The following is a 12321-nucleotide window of genomic DNA, read 5'->3' on the forward strand; positions in this document are numbered from 1 at the left end:
GTAGTCCAATGTGGACACGTTTATTCTAATCCTATTTTCAATACCCAACCATTCATTTGTTTTATTTCGCCCTTGTACCTTTAGCTCTCAACTTGCAAATTCTACCAGCCATTCACCATGACAGTTGCATCACCCAAGCACATTGAAGCAATACTGAAATAATTCTAACATTCTGGCAGGTAAAAGTAGTGCACGACAGAGGGAGTAGCAATGAACTGAAGGAGGACCAGCTAATCTGCATATTTTAACTTAGATGAAGCAGATGGTGCTGACGATCCTGGGAACCAGAACTGCGAAAGAGCTTGGCCACTGGCAAGACAGAAGTTGTTGGACTCCGGAACTGAATACCTTATACTCTTCCTATCTTCCCAGTTCTCCCTCATCTCCCAAGGTCATCTGATTCTCAAGCTGCAAATGGTGAAACGCAATTTCTTTTCTCCTCACTCCTCCCTGTAACTCAGTCAAACCTTTGTCCCTTTTACACTTCAGAGAAGAAAGAACAAGAATGTTCCCATTCATAAGAGGAAGAAGATCTGTGAAGATGAGGAGGTACCATCATTAGAGTTTTACAGATGTAGTCACCAGAAACTGACACTGCACCTATTTTAAGAGCCTGGGATACAGGACCCATGAGACACCAAACACATGTTCAGGTGCCTGGACAAGAAGGAAAGGATAATCCAGATACTGCTGTCCTGAAGGTGATGTCTTTCATTAGTTGTGTAGTAGATAACTTAGATGAGGACTTTGTCAGGATACAGAAGAGGTTAATGCAAAATAAAATGCAGCAAATGCTGGGAATCTGAAACAAATTGAAAGTGCTTGAAGTACACAACAAGTCTGACATCTTGTCTAATGAAAGCTCACGGGCCAGAACTGTCAACTCGATTTCTCAACTCAGTTGCTGCCGGGCTGTTTTCAGCATTTTTGTTTTTATTATATGTGAAAGTTATGTTGCCATTCTTCAATGTTGCTGGGTCGAAATCTTGGAACCCTCTTTCTATAATATTGAGGGTATACCTAAACTAAATGACCTGCTGCAATTCAAGAAGGCAGTTCATCATCACCACCACCACAAGGGCAATTAGAGATGGCTAACAAATGCTGGGCCAGCCAATGAGACCCACATCTGAATGAATTTCAAAAGAACCACCCTGGAAGAAATGGTCACTTCCATCTGTGGGATCTGTCTCTGTGTCTGATGTTCGGTGTGACAGCCTTGACTGAAAAATAAATAGGTTCCAACAAAGATTGGAGTGCTTCTGTGGAAACTCAAGCTGCTGCCATTCTTACTTTTGATAGTACTGTTTGAGTCTCAATCTGTTCTGAGCAATCAGTAGTATTGCTGAGCCACTGCCAAGGCAGAGTTGCAGTGGCTCAATGGAACATGAACCTGTGCCTTCTCTCAAAATGACAGCATTCCTGCTCTTGCTCATGCTATACTGAACATGCTGGATCTCATCAGTCAACCAATTTAGGCTTGATGAGTGCAGGCTGCACACCAGCTAACTACACTCAATGCAAGCAACTTTCTACTCTGATTGCTGCAGCCATTAATGAAGTACCCTGTAGAAACAGAACATTACAGCGCAGTACAGGCCCTTCGGCCCTCGATGTTGCGCCGACCTGTCATACCAATCTGAAGCCCATTTAACCTACACTATTCCACGTACCTCCATATGCTCGTCCAATGACGACTTAAATGTACTTAAAGTTGGTGAATCTACTACCGTAGTAGGCAAAGCATTCCATACCCTAACTACTCTGAGTAAAGAAACTACCTCTGACATCTGTCCTATATCTGCCACCCCTCAATTTAAAGCTATGCCCCCTCGTGCTCACCGTCACCATGCTTGGAAAAAGGCTCTCCCTGTCCACCCTATCTAACCCTCTGATTATCTTATATGTCTCTATTAAGTCACCTCTCAACCTTCTTCTCTCCAATGAAAACAGCCTCAAGTCCCTCAGTCTTTCCTTGTAAGACTTCCCCTCCATACCAGGCAACATCCTAGTAAACCTCCTCCTCACCCTTTCCAAAGCTTCCATATCCTTCTTATAATGTGGTGACCAGAACTGTACGCAATACTCCAAGTGCAGCCGCACCAGAGCTTTGTACAGCTGTAGCATAACCTCATGTTTCCAGAACTCGATCCCTCTATTAATAAAAGCTAAAACACTGTATGCCTTCTTAACAACCCTGTCAACCTGGGTGGCAACTTTCAAGGATCTGTGTACCTGGACACTGTTTCTCTCTGCTCATCTACACTACCAAGAATCTTACCTTTAGCCCAGTATTTTGTATTATGGTTACTCCGACCAAAGTGAATCACCTCACACATTAAACTCCGTATTAAACTTCATTTGTCACCTCTTAGCCCAGCTCTGCAGCTTATCTATGTCTCTCTGTAACCTACAATATCCTTTGTCACTATCCATAACTCCACCAACCTTAGTGTCGTCTGCAAATTTACTAACCCATTCTTCTACGCCCTCATCCAGGTCATTTATAAAAATTACGAACAGCAGTGGGCCCAACACCAACCCTTGCGGTACACCACCAGTAACTGGACTCCAGGATGAACATTTCCCATCAACTACCACCCTCTGTCTTCTGACCCAAACTGCTATATCTCCCACAATCCCATTCCTCTGTATTTTGTACAATAGCCTACTGTGGGGAAACTTATCGAAGGCCTTGCTGAAATCCATATACACCATCTCATTTACTCTCATCTACCTCTTTGGTCACCTTCCCGAAGAACTCAATAAGGTTTGTGAGGCAGGATCTACCCTTCACAAAACCGTGCTGACGATTCCTAATCGAATTATTCTTTTCTAGATGATTATAAATCCTATCTCTTATAAACATTTCGAACACTTTACCAACAACTGAAGTAAGGCTCAATGGTCTATAATTACCAGGGTTGTCTTTACTCCCCTTCTTGAACAGGGGAACCACATTTGCTATCCTCCACTCATCTGGCACTATTCCTGTAGACAATGATGATTTAAAGATCAATGCCAAAGGCTCGGCAATCTCCTCCCTGGCTTCCCAGAGTATCCTAGGATAAATCCCATCTGGCCCAGGGGACTTATCTATTTTCACACTCTGCAGGATTTCTAATACCTCTTCCTTGTGAACCTCAATCACACCTAGTCTAGTAGCCATTACCTCCGTATTCTCCTCAACAACATTGTCCTTTTCTAGAATGAATACTGTCGAAAAATATTCATTTAGTTCTTCCCCTATCTCCTCTGACTCCACACACAACTTCCCACTACTATCCTTGATTGGCCCTAATCTTACTCTGGTCATTCTTTTATTCCTTAAATACCTATAGAAAGCCTTAGGGTTTACCCTGATCTATCCGCCAACAACTTCTCATGTCTCCTCCTGGCTCTTCTGAGCTCTCTTTAGATCTTTCCTGGCTACCTTATAACCCTCAAGCGCCCTAACTGAGCCTTCACATCTCATCCTAATATAAGCCTTCTTCTTCATCTTGACCAGAGATTCCACTTCCTTCGTAAACCGCAGCTCCCGCACTCTACAGTTTCCTCCCTGCCTGACGGGTACATACTTATCTAGGACTCGGGAGCTTTTCCTTGAATAAGCACATTTCTAATGTGCCCATCCACTGCAGTTTCCTTCCCCATCCTATGCTTCCTAAATCTTGCCTAATCGCATCGTAATTGCCTTTCCCCCAGCTGTAACTCTTGCCCAGTGGTATACACCTATCCCTTTCTATCACTAAAATAAACATAACAGAATTATGATTGCTATCACCAAAGTGCTCACCTACGTCCAAGTCTAACACCTTGCCGGGCTCATTACCCAGTACCAAATCTAATGTGGCTTCGCCCCTTGTCTACATACTGTGTCAGGAAGCCCTCCTGCACACACTGGACAAAAACTGACCCACCTATTAGTACTCATACTATGGTGTTCCCAGTCAGTATTTGGAAAGTTGAAATCCCCTATGACAATTACCCTGTCTCTCTCACTCCTATTGAGAATCATCTTTACTATCCTTTCCTCTACATCTCTGGAACTATTCAGAGATCTATAGAAAACTCCCAACAGGGTGACCTCTCCTTTCCTGTTTCTAACCTCAGCCCATACTACCTCAGTTGACGAGTCCCCAAACATCCTTTCTGCAACTGGAATACTGTCCTTGACCAACAATGCCGCACTGCCCCTTCTTTTACCATCTTCTCTGTTCTTAATGGAACATCTAAATCCTGGAACCTGCAACAACCATTCCTGTCCCTGCTCTATCCATGTCTCCGAAATGGCCACAACATCCAAGTCCCAGGTACCAACCCATGCTGAAAGTTCATCCACCTTATTCCGGATGCTCCTGGCGTTGAAGTAGACACACTTCAAACCAACTTCTTGCTTGCCGGTGCCATCTTGCATCCCTTAAACTTGATTTCGGACCTCCCTACGTTCAACCTTTTCTGTACTCAAACTACAATTTTGGTTTCCATCCCCTGTTCGATAAGTTTAAACCCACCTCAGTAGCCTTAGTGAATTTCCCCCCCAGGATATTGGTACCCCTCTGGTTCAGATGAAGACCATCCAGCTTGTAGAGGTCCCACCTACCCCAGAAAGAGCCCCAATTATCCAAGAATCCAAAACCCTCCCTCCTGCACCATCCCTGTAGCCACATGTTCAACTCCTCTCTCTCCCTATTCCTCGCCTCACTCGCACGTGGCACAGGCAACAAACTAGAGACAACAACTCTGTTCGTCCTAGCTCTAAGCTTCCATCCTAGCTCCCTGAATTTCTGCCTAAAATCTCCATCTCTCTTCCTACCTATGTTGTTGGTGCCTTTGTGGACCACGACTTGGGGCTGCTCCCCCTCCCCCTTAAGGATCCCAAAAACACGATCAGAGACATCACAAACTCTGGCACCTGGGAGGCAGCACACCAACCGTGAGTCTCTCTCGTCCCCACAAAACCTCCTATCTGTCCCCCTAACTATGGAGTCCCCAATGACTACTGCTCTGCTCCTCTTCCCCCTTCTCTTCTGAGCAGCAGGGACAGACTCTGTGCCAGAGCCCTGTGCCCAACTGCTTTCCCCTGGTAAATTGTCCCCCAAAACGGTATACCTATTGTATACCTATCCAAAACGGTATACCAATTGTTGAGGGGAATGACCAAAGGGGATCCCTGCACTGCCTGACTGTTCCCTTTCTCTCCCCTAACTGTAACCTATCTGCGCTTTCTCTTGTACCTGAGGAGTGACTACCTCTCTGTAACTCCTCTCAATAACCCCCTCTGCCTCCCGAATGATCCAAAGTTCATCCAGCTCTAGCTCCAGTTCGCTAATGCGGTTTCCGAGGAGCTGGAGTTGGGTGCACTTCCCGCAGATGTAGTCAGCAGGGACACTAGTGGTGACCCTTACCTCCCACATTCTGCAGGAGGAACATTCAACTGCCCTCACCTCCATTCCCACTGTTCTAAATTCCCAAAGAGACTGTTAAAAAAAAAGGAATAAAAAATAAACGTGTTACCTTACCAATCTGCCGCACGGAATCTTTTGTTTGGTTTGAGGAGGATGGATGGGAGACACTACCCAAGTAGTGTTTTGGGTAACGCAACCACACAAATATATGACTTCCCCGAAGTCCTTCGCTCCTCCCTCGCACCTCTCAGCAAATGGAGGCTCAACTCCGAAGGTAAGTCCCTTTTAATGCGGGAAAACTCCCCCTTCCTGGCAGCGCTCGTTTCACTACTCCTTCTCTCCTCGCCACTCTGGATAGGCAAATGTTTTGAAAAGTGGTGAACAAAGGAAATCCATGCTGATTATTAGGTTATTTCTGTATCTATTGTATAAGGCATAAAATTATAAATTTGGATGAAAATGTACATTTCTGGTGATTTTTATTTTGGTGTCATCAGGCAAAGGAGAATGGGATGGTCACTAATAGAAATAAGGAAAGGAATATGGAACAGTTGCTACTGAAGACTTTTTGAGTTTTTCAATATCACTTATAAATTATTTGGTCACATGGAGCCTCAGCCGAAAAACATTGTCTGGGATGTAGCCTCCGTTAATTTCTCTTGCTGCTCCACTTGCTGTTGGACTTGAGTTTTCTGTATTTTTCCTCCTTTGCATTCATGTGTCAGATTGTTGGCCTGGAAGTAGTAGCAAGAAGTGCAGTTATGCCACATACCACTCAAAAACTTGATACCTGATCAGCTGAGTGCTGCAGGGTGCCTCCATAGGAGTCAGGCAACAGAGGTGAGGATGAGTAGGTCCTTGCAGCAGCTAAACTCTATTGAAGGCCTGCTGTGTGTGTATGAATTATGGACCAGGGTTCTTGAATCATGCACCATGCCCAATGTAGATATTAACTGTATGGAATCCCTCTTCCTTCTTGATGCTGGGATCAAGTTCCATTCTAGAATCTGAGCATAAAATTCAAGACCAACTGTCCACTGCAGTACTGAAGAGTTCTGCATTGTCACAAATATCAATTGATAAAGGAAATGGCAAACCAAGGCACTGTTTACTCTTGTGAGTATTGTGTTTTAGGATATCTTTATTAACTCACTCACCAGCTCGCTACATTCGTTAAGATCAGGTTCCCATTCATGCATTCATAACCTTTCACTAAGCCATTACTTGTTATAACACTGTTTCATTCATTATATTTTACTACCATAAGATAGATCAAATTTAAAACAGCTCTTTGCAGTCAAAACAACCCCTTCAAATACATTATTCCATTTTCATAAGTTATCAGCCCTTGCTACAAGCAGTGTTTACCTCTAAATAAGTTTAGTATACAGAACAATATCATCTCTATCAAGTCTCCATGAAATATTATAATATTAATCAGACCCTTACTGACTGTTTCGCAGGCCTGAAAAGAAGACAGAGCACCAAACATTTTCTCCAATTAGTATGTACTCGTTAAATGCCTTTTAACTGGGGTATTATTCCTTTAAAAAACTGTTGGAGAGGATTCAAAATGGCAGCAATCCAGTAGGTCTGCCCTGCTGAGCTCTGCACCAGAATATAGACAGTGGTGCATTCACCCTCCCTTTAGTACCAATTGTGGTAGAAATTGTTTGTTGTTGACCCCCAGAATTGTCCTGTGTTAGTTTAAAATAGTTAGAAAAATGACTAAAGGGAAGGGACTGCAAGGATTTCAGCAAGCAGGGCATTCCCCTGTAGCAACGGGCGCGTCTGCGGCCGCAGCGTAAGCCTTCACGAATGCCCCGGGGATTCCTCTATGGAGCAGAGCCTGGTCTCCAAGTTCGTGAAACTCCAAAAGAAGATTGATTCAGTGATGGAGGACACCTGGACCAAGCTGAAACCTATCTCGGTCATGCTGCAGAAGCATGACCAGGATATCCAGCATCTCGGGCAGCACGTCGTGAAGGTGGAGCAATGTACCATGGCCTCCAAAGCTACGGTAGAATTCACAGCAGGTCGGGTCCAGGCCCTGGAATGGCAGGTACGGACCTTGGAAGAGCAGGTCAACAACATTGAAAATCAAGGTTGTCGGAAGAACATCCATCAGGTGGGGCTGCCGGGACAGGAGGAAGAAGGCCAGCTCGTCAGCTTCTTGGAGCAATGGCTCCCGCAGTTTCTGAAGCTGAAAGTTGAAGCAGGCCGGATGCGGGTCAAGCAGGCCCACAGGGTCGCAGTGCGCAGGCCTGGATCAGACTAGCACCTCCGCCTAGTTCAACTCCAACATTACAAGGATAAGCAAATGGTACTGGAGCCTCTAGAGCACTGGAAAAGGATGCACAGACTCTGGTATACAAAGGATCATGAATTGTGTTTTTCCAAGACATTTCTGTGGTCGTGATTCGCAGGAGGAAGGCCTTTGATGAGGTAAAAAGGCAGGTGAGGAACTTGAATATCCAGTATTCCAGATATCAATATTACGTTTCAGCCATGGAGGGTCCATGTTTAATTTTGACTCACCAGAAAAGTCAAAGGACTTCCTGGGTACTTTATAATAGACTGGCTAGCTTGAATAATGTGGACAATAATGTTTACTTTGTTTTTCTCTGTAATTTGCCTGGTTGTTGGGTTTGTTTTAATATATGTGGGGGTCCTAGTTGTTTTATCTTTTTCTCTTTCTTCTCCCTTCTCTCTCCCTATCTGTTATACTTCGTATATTTTTCTCATCATTTCCTTTTCGTTCTTCTCCTTTGATATGGGATGGGGGGACAGGGAGTTGGGGTGGGGGGGAGGCATGATTGCGGGAGGCGGGGGGGCTTATTATTTCTTTTCTACTAGGACTGCCTAGGGTTAAAGTATGGATAGGATAGGATGAGTGCCCACTTTTAATTTTCTTGTTGTAGATGTGTGTAACTTTTTCTGACTTTGTGTTGTCTGGGGCTGGAAGGAGCCATGGAGGGGTTAGTGGGTAGTATGAGCGGCCCCTGTGAGCAAGAGGGAAAGTCTCCTTTCATTTGTGTTATATGTCGCCTGTTGTAGAAGTAGCTGTTCAGAGTTTTGATTTGGTAATTTTGGTAGTTATATTTTAAAATTTATATGAACTGTTTGCTGTTTTCACTCGGTGCACTATGAGTAAGGTTCTTCCTCCCAGGGGCCACAGACTGTTTAGGATGGCTATGGCTAACCGTTTATTTAAATGGTGCACCTGGAATATTCAGGGGAATCATTTACCAATTATGAGAAAAAAGATGCTTACAAGCCTTAGAAAAGAGAGGGTCAGTGAAGCCTTGCTGCAAGAAACACATTTAACCGATTAGGAGCATTTGAAGTTACAGCAGGAAGGATTCAGACAGATGTTTTTCTCACCCTTTAATTCGAAAAGTAGAGGAGTTGCTATACTCATCTAGGAGAATCTCCCATTTCAACTGTTAGACCAAATTCAGGGGTATAAGGTCGGACAATTTAAGTATTGGCAGAGGCAGTTGATAACGGTGCCGTCTCTCACCACTATTAGGCCATCCAGAGGAACCCCAATGTAATTGCCCCGGAGGTAGGATCAGGCAGGCATAAGATTACCCTTTATACAGATGACTGACTTTTCTTTTTAACTGATCCAATGACATCTGTGCCCCATTTAATACAAGTGATTAATCTATTCGGTTCCCTTACGGGTTATAAAACTAATTTTATGAAGCCATGCCTATGGGTGGCCTTACTAGAATATCCGATCTTGGGGATGGAACCTGTTTCCCTTTCAGGTGGTAATGGGGAGGTTTCTTGTAATTAGGCATATTTATGACCCCGGCCTTGGATCAATTATATAAAGCTAACTTTGTGCTGTTGCTAGAGAAAATAAGACAGGATCTTTGTCACTGGGAAGATCTTCTGATATCCTGGTTGGGTAGAATAGCTCTGGTAAAAATAGATGTTCTTCCTCGTTTATTATATTATATCCCTTGCAAATGCTCCCTTTTATGCTGCCGAGGCAAGCACTCCGGAGGCTTGGATCTTTCATCTGGCATCATAGGCAGCCTCTCATTAAATTTGCCAAGTTGCAGCTTCTGCAGCAGAGGTTTGGATTTCCTGGACTTTAAGAACTATCAATTGAGTTCCTTACTGTCCTATGTGGCTGACTGGGCTTGCCTGGACTCCATGGTCAATCTGGTTGGACATCAAGGCCTCCCAGCAAAATGCCCCCTCATCAATTGGTTGTTTGTGGACAAGACTGTTATGGACTATTGCAGGAATCTGACTGCCCTCAACACGGTTAAAGCATGGAGAATGATGTAGCAACGTGAGGGTAACTTACAAAAACCTTCCACTGTCACTCCCAGAGTAGGAATATTAGGATTTTGGCCGGGGTCGATTGTCTCTGGCTTTAACCTTTGGGAATGTAGAGCAGTCTTCTCTTTGGGAGATTTATTTGACAGGGTGGTCATGATGTCTTTCGAGCAACTGAGCCAGAAATATGAACTATCTAGGAGGGACCTCTTTTGTACTTTCAGGTTAGGGACTCTGTACAGAAAAAGATGACATTGATGGTTAGTCCCAATAAGTCATAGAGATGTACAGCATGGAAACAGACCCTTCAGTCCAACACGTCCATGCCGACCAGATATCCCAAGCCAAACTAGTCCCACCTGCCAGCGGCCCATTTTCCTCCAAATCCTTCCTATTCATATACCCATTCAAATGCCTTTTAAATGTTGCAATTGTTCCAGCCTCCACCATTTCCTCTAGCAGCTCATTCCATACACATACCACTCTCTGAGTGAAAACGTTGCCCCTTAGGTCTCTTTTATATCTTTCCCCTCTCACCCTAAACCTATGCCCTCGAGTTCTGGACTCCCCGACCCCAGGGAAAAGACTTTGTCAATTTACCCTATCCATGCCCCTCATAATTTTGTAAACCTCTATAAGGTCACCCCTCAGCCTCCGACACTCCAGGGAAAACAACCCCAGCCTTTCAGCCTCTCCCTATAGCTCAAATCCTCCAACCCTGGCAACATCCTTGTAATTTTTTTCTGAACCCTTTCAAGTTTCACATCTTTCCGATAGGAAGGAGACCAGAATTGCATGCACAATTCCAACAGTGGCCGAATCAATGTCTTATACAGCCGTAACATGACCTCCCCACTCCTGTACTCAATACTCTGACCAATAAAGGAAAGCATACAAAACGCTTTCTTCACTATTCTACCTACCTGCAACTCTACTTTCGAGGAACTATGAATCTGCGCTTCAAGGTCTCTTTGTTCATCAACACTCCCCAGGACCTGACCATTAAGTGTATAAGTCCTGCTAAGATTTGCTTTCCCAAAACACAGCACCTTGCATTTATCTGAATTAAACTCCATCTGCAACTTCTCAGCCCATTGGCCCATCTGATCAATGTCCTGTTGTAACCTGAGGTAACCTTCTTCGCTGTCCACTACACCTCCAATTTTGGTGTCATCTGCAAACTTACTGACTATACCTCTTATGCTCACATCCAAATCATTTATATAAATGACAAAAAGTAGAGGACCCAGCACAGATCCTTGTGGCACTCCACTGATCACAGTACTCCAGTCTGAAAAACAACCCTCCACCACCATCCTCTCTCTTCTACCTTTGAGTCAGTTCTGTATCCAAATGGCTAGTTCTCCCTGTATTCCGTGAAATCTAACCATGCTAACCAGTCTCCCATGAGGAAGCTTGTTGAACACCTTACTGAAGTTCAGATAGATCATCTCTAACACTCTGCCCTCATCAATCCTCTTTGTTACTTATTCAATCAACTTTGTGAGACATGATTTCCCACGCACAAAGCCATGTTGATTATCTCTAATCAGTCCTTGTCTTTCAAAATACATGTGCATCGTGGCCCTCAGGATTCCCTCCAACAATTTGCCCACCACCGAGGTCAGGCTCACTGGTCTATAGTTCCCTGGCTCGTCCTTACCACCCTTAAACAGTGGCACCATGTTTGCCAACCTCCAGTCTTCTGACACCTCACCTGTGGCTATCAGTGATATAGATATCTCAGCAAGAGGCCCAGCAATCACTTCTCTAGCTTCCCACAGCATTCTAGGTTAAGCCTGATTGGGTCCTGGGGATTTATCCATCTTTTTGCATTTCAAGACATCCAGCACTTTCTACTCTGCAATATAGACATTTTTCAAGGTGTCACCATCTATTTCCGTAGACTGTATATCTTCCATATCCTTTTCCACAGTAAATACTGATGCAAAATATTTGTTTAGTATCTCCCCCATTTTCTGCGGCTTCATACAAAGGCCGCCTTGCTGATTTTTGAGGGGCCTTGTTCTCTCCCTTGTTACCCTTTTGTCCTTCATGTATTTGTAAAAACCCTTTGGATTCTCCTTAATTGTTTTTGCCAAAGCTATCTCATGTCCCCTTTTTGCCCTCCTGATTTCCCTCTTAAGTATACTCCTACTGCCTTTATACCCTTCTAAGGATTCGCTTGATCTATCCTGTCTACACCTGACATATGCTTCCTTCTTTTTCTTAACCAAACTCTCAATTACTTTAGTCATCCAGCATTCCCTATACCTACCAGCCTTCCCTTTCATCCTAACAGGAATATACTTTCTCTGGATTCCTGTTATCTCATTTCTGAAGGCTTCCCATTTTCCAGCCGTCCCTTTACCCGCCAACATCTGCCCCCAATCACCTTTTGAATGTTCTTGCCTAATACTGTCAAAATTGGCCTTTCTCCAATTTAGAGCTTCACCTTTTAGATCCGGTCAATTCTTTTCCATCACTATTTTAAATCTAATAGAATTATATGGAGAGTTCCGGTCTGCGGGCGCTCTCTTGGTCAGTACCCTCTATCACTTGTTAGGAGGTAACGTTTTGAAGGACATTTGTGTGGCTCTGCAGAATCTGGACT

General features: G+C 44.1%; 1 protein-coding gene across 5 annotated transcripts in view; it reads left to right on the top strand.

Moving 5' to 3' along the window:
• Window positions 1-12321, top strand: part of fndc3a (fibronectin type III domain containing 3A) — a 218447-nt gene that overhangs the window by 138172 nt on the left and 67954 nt on the right. The window lies entirely within an intron of this gene.

The sequence above is a fragment of the Hemiscyllium ocellatum genome, chromosome 12 (genome assembly GCF_020745735.1).
Source record: "Hemiscyllium ocellatum isolate sHemOce1 chromosome 12, sHemOce1.pat.X.cur, whole genome shotgun sequence".
Classification (NCBI taxonomy): domain Eukaryota; kingdom Metazoa; phylum Chordata; class Chondrichthyes; order Orectolobiformes; family Hemiscylliidae; genus Hemiscyllium; species Hemiscyllium ocellatum.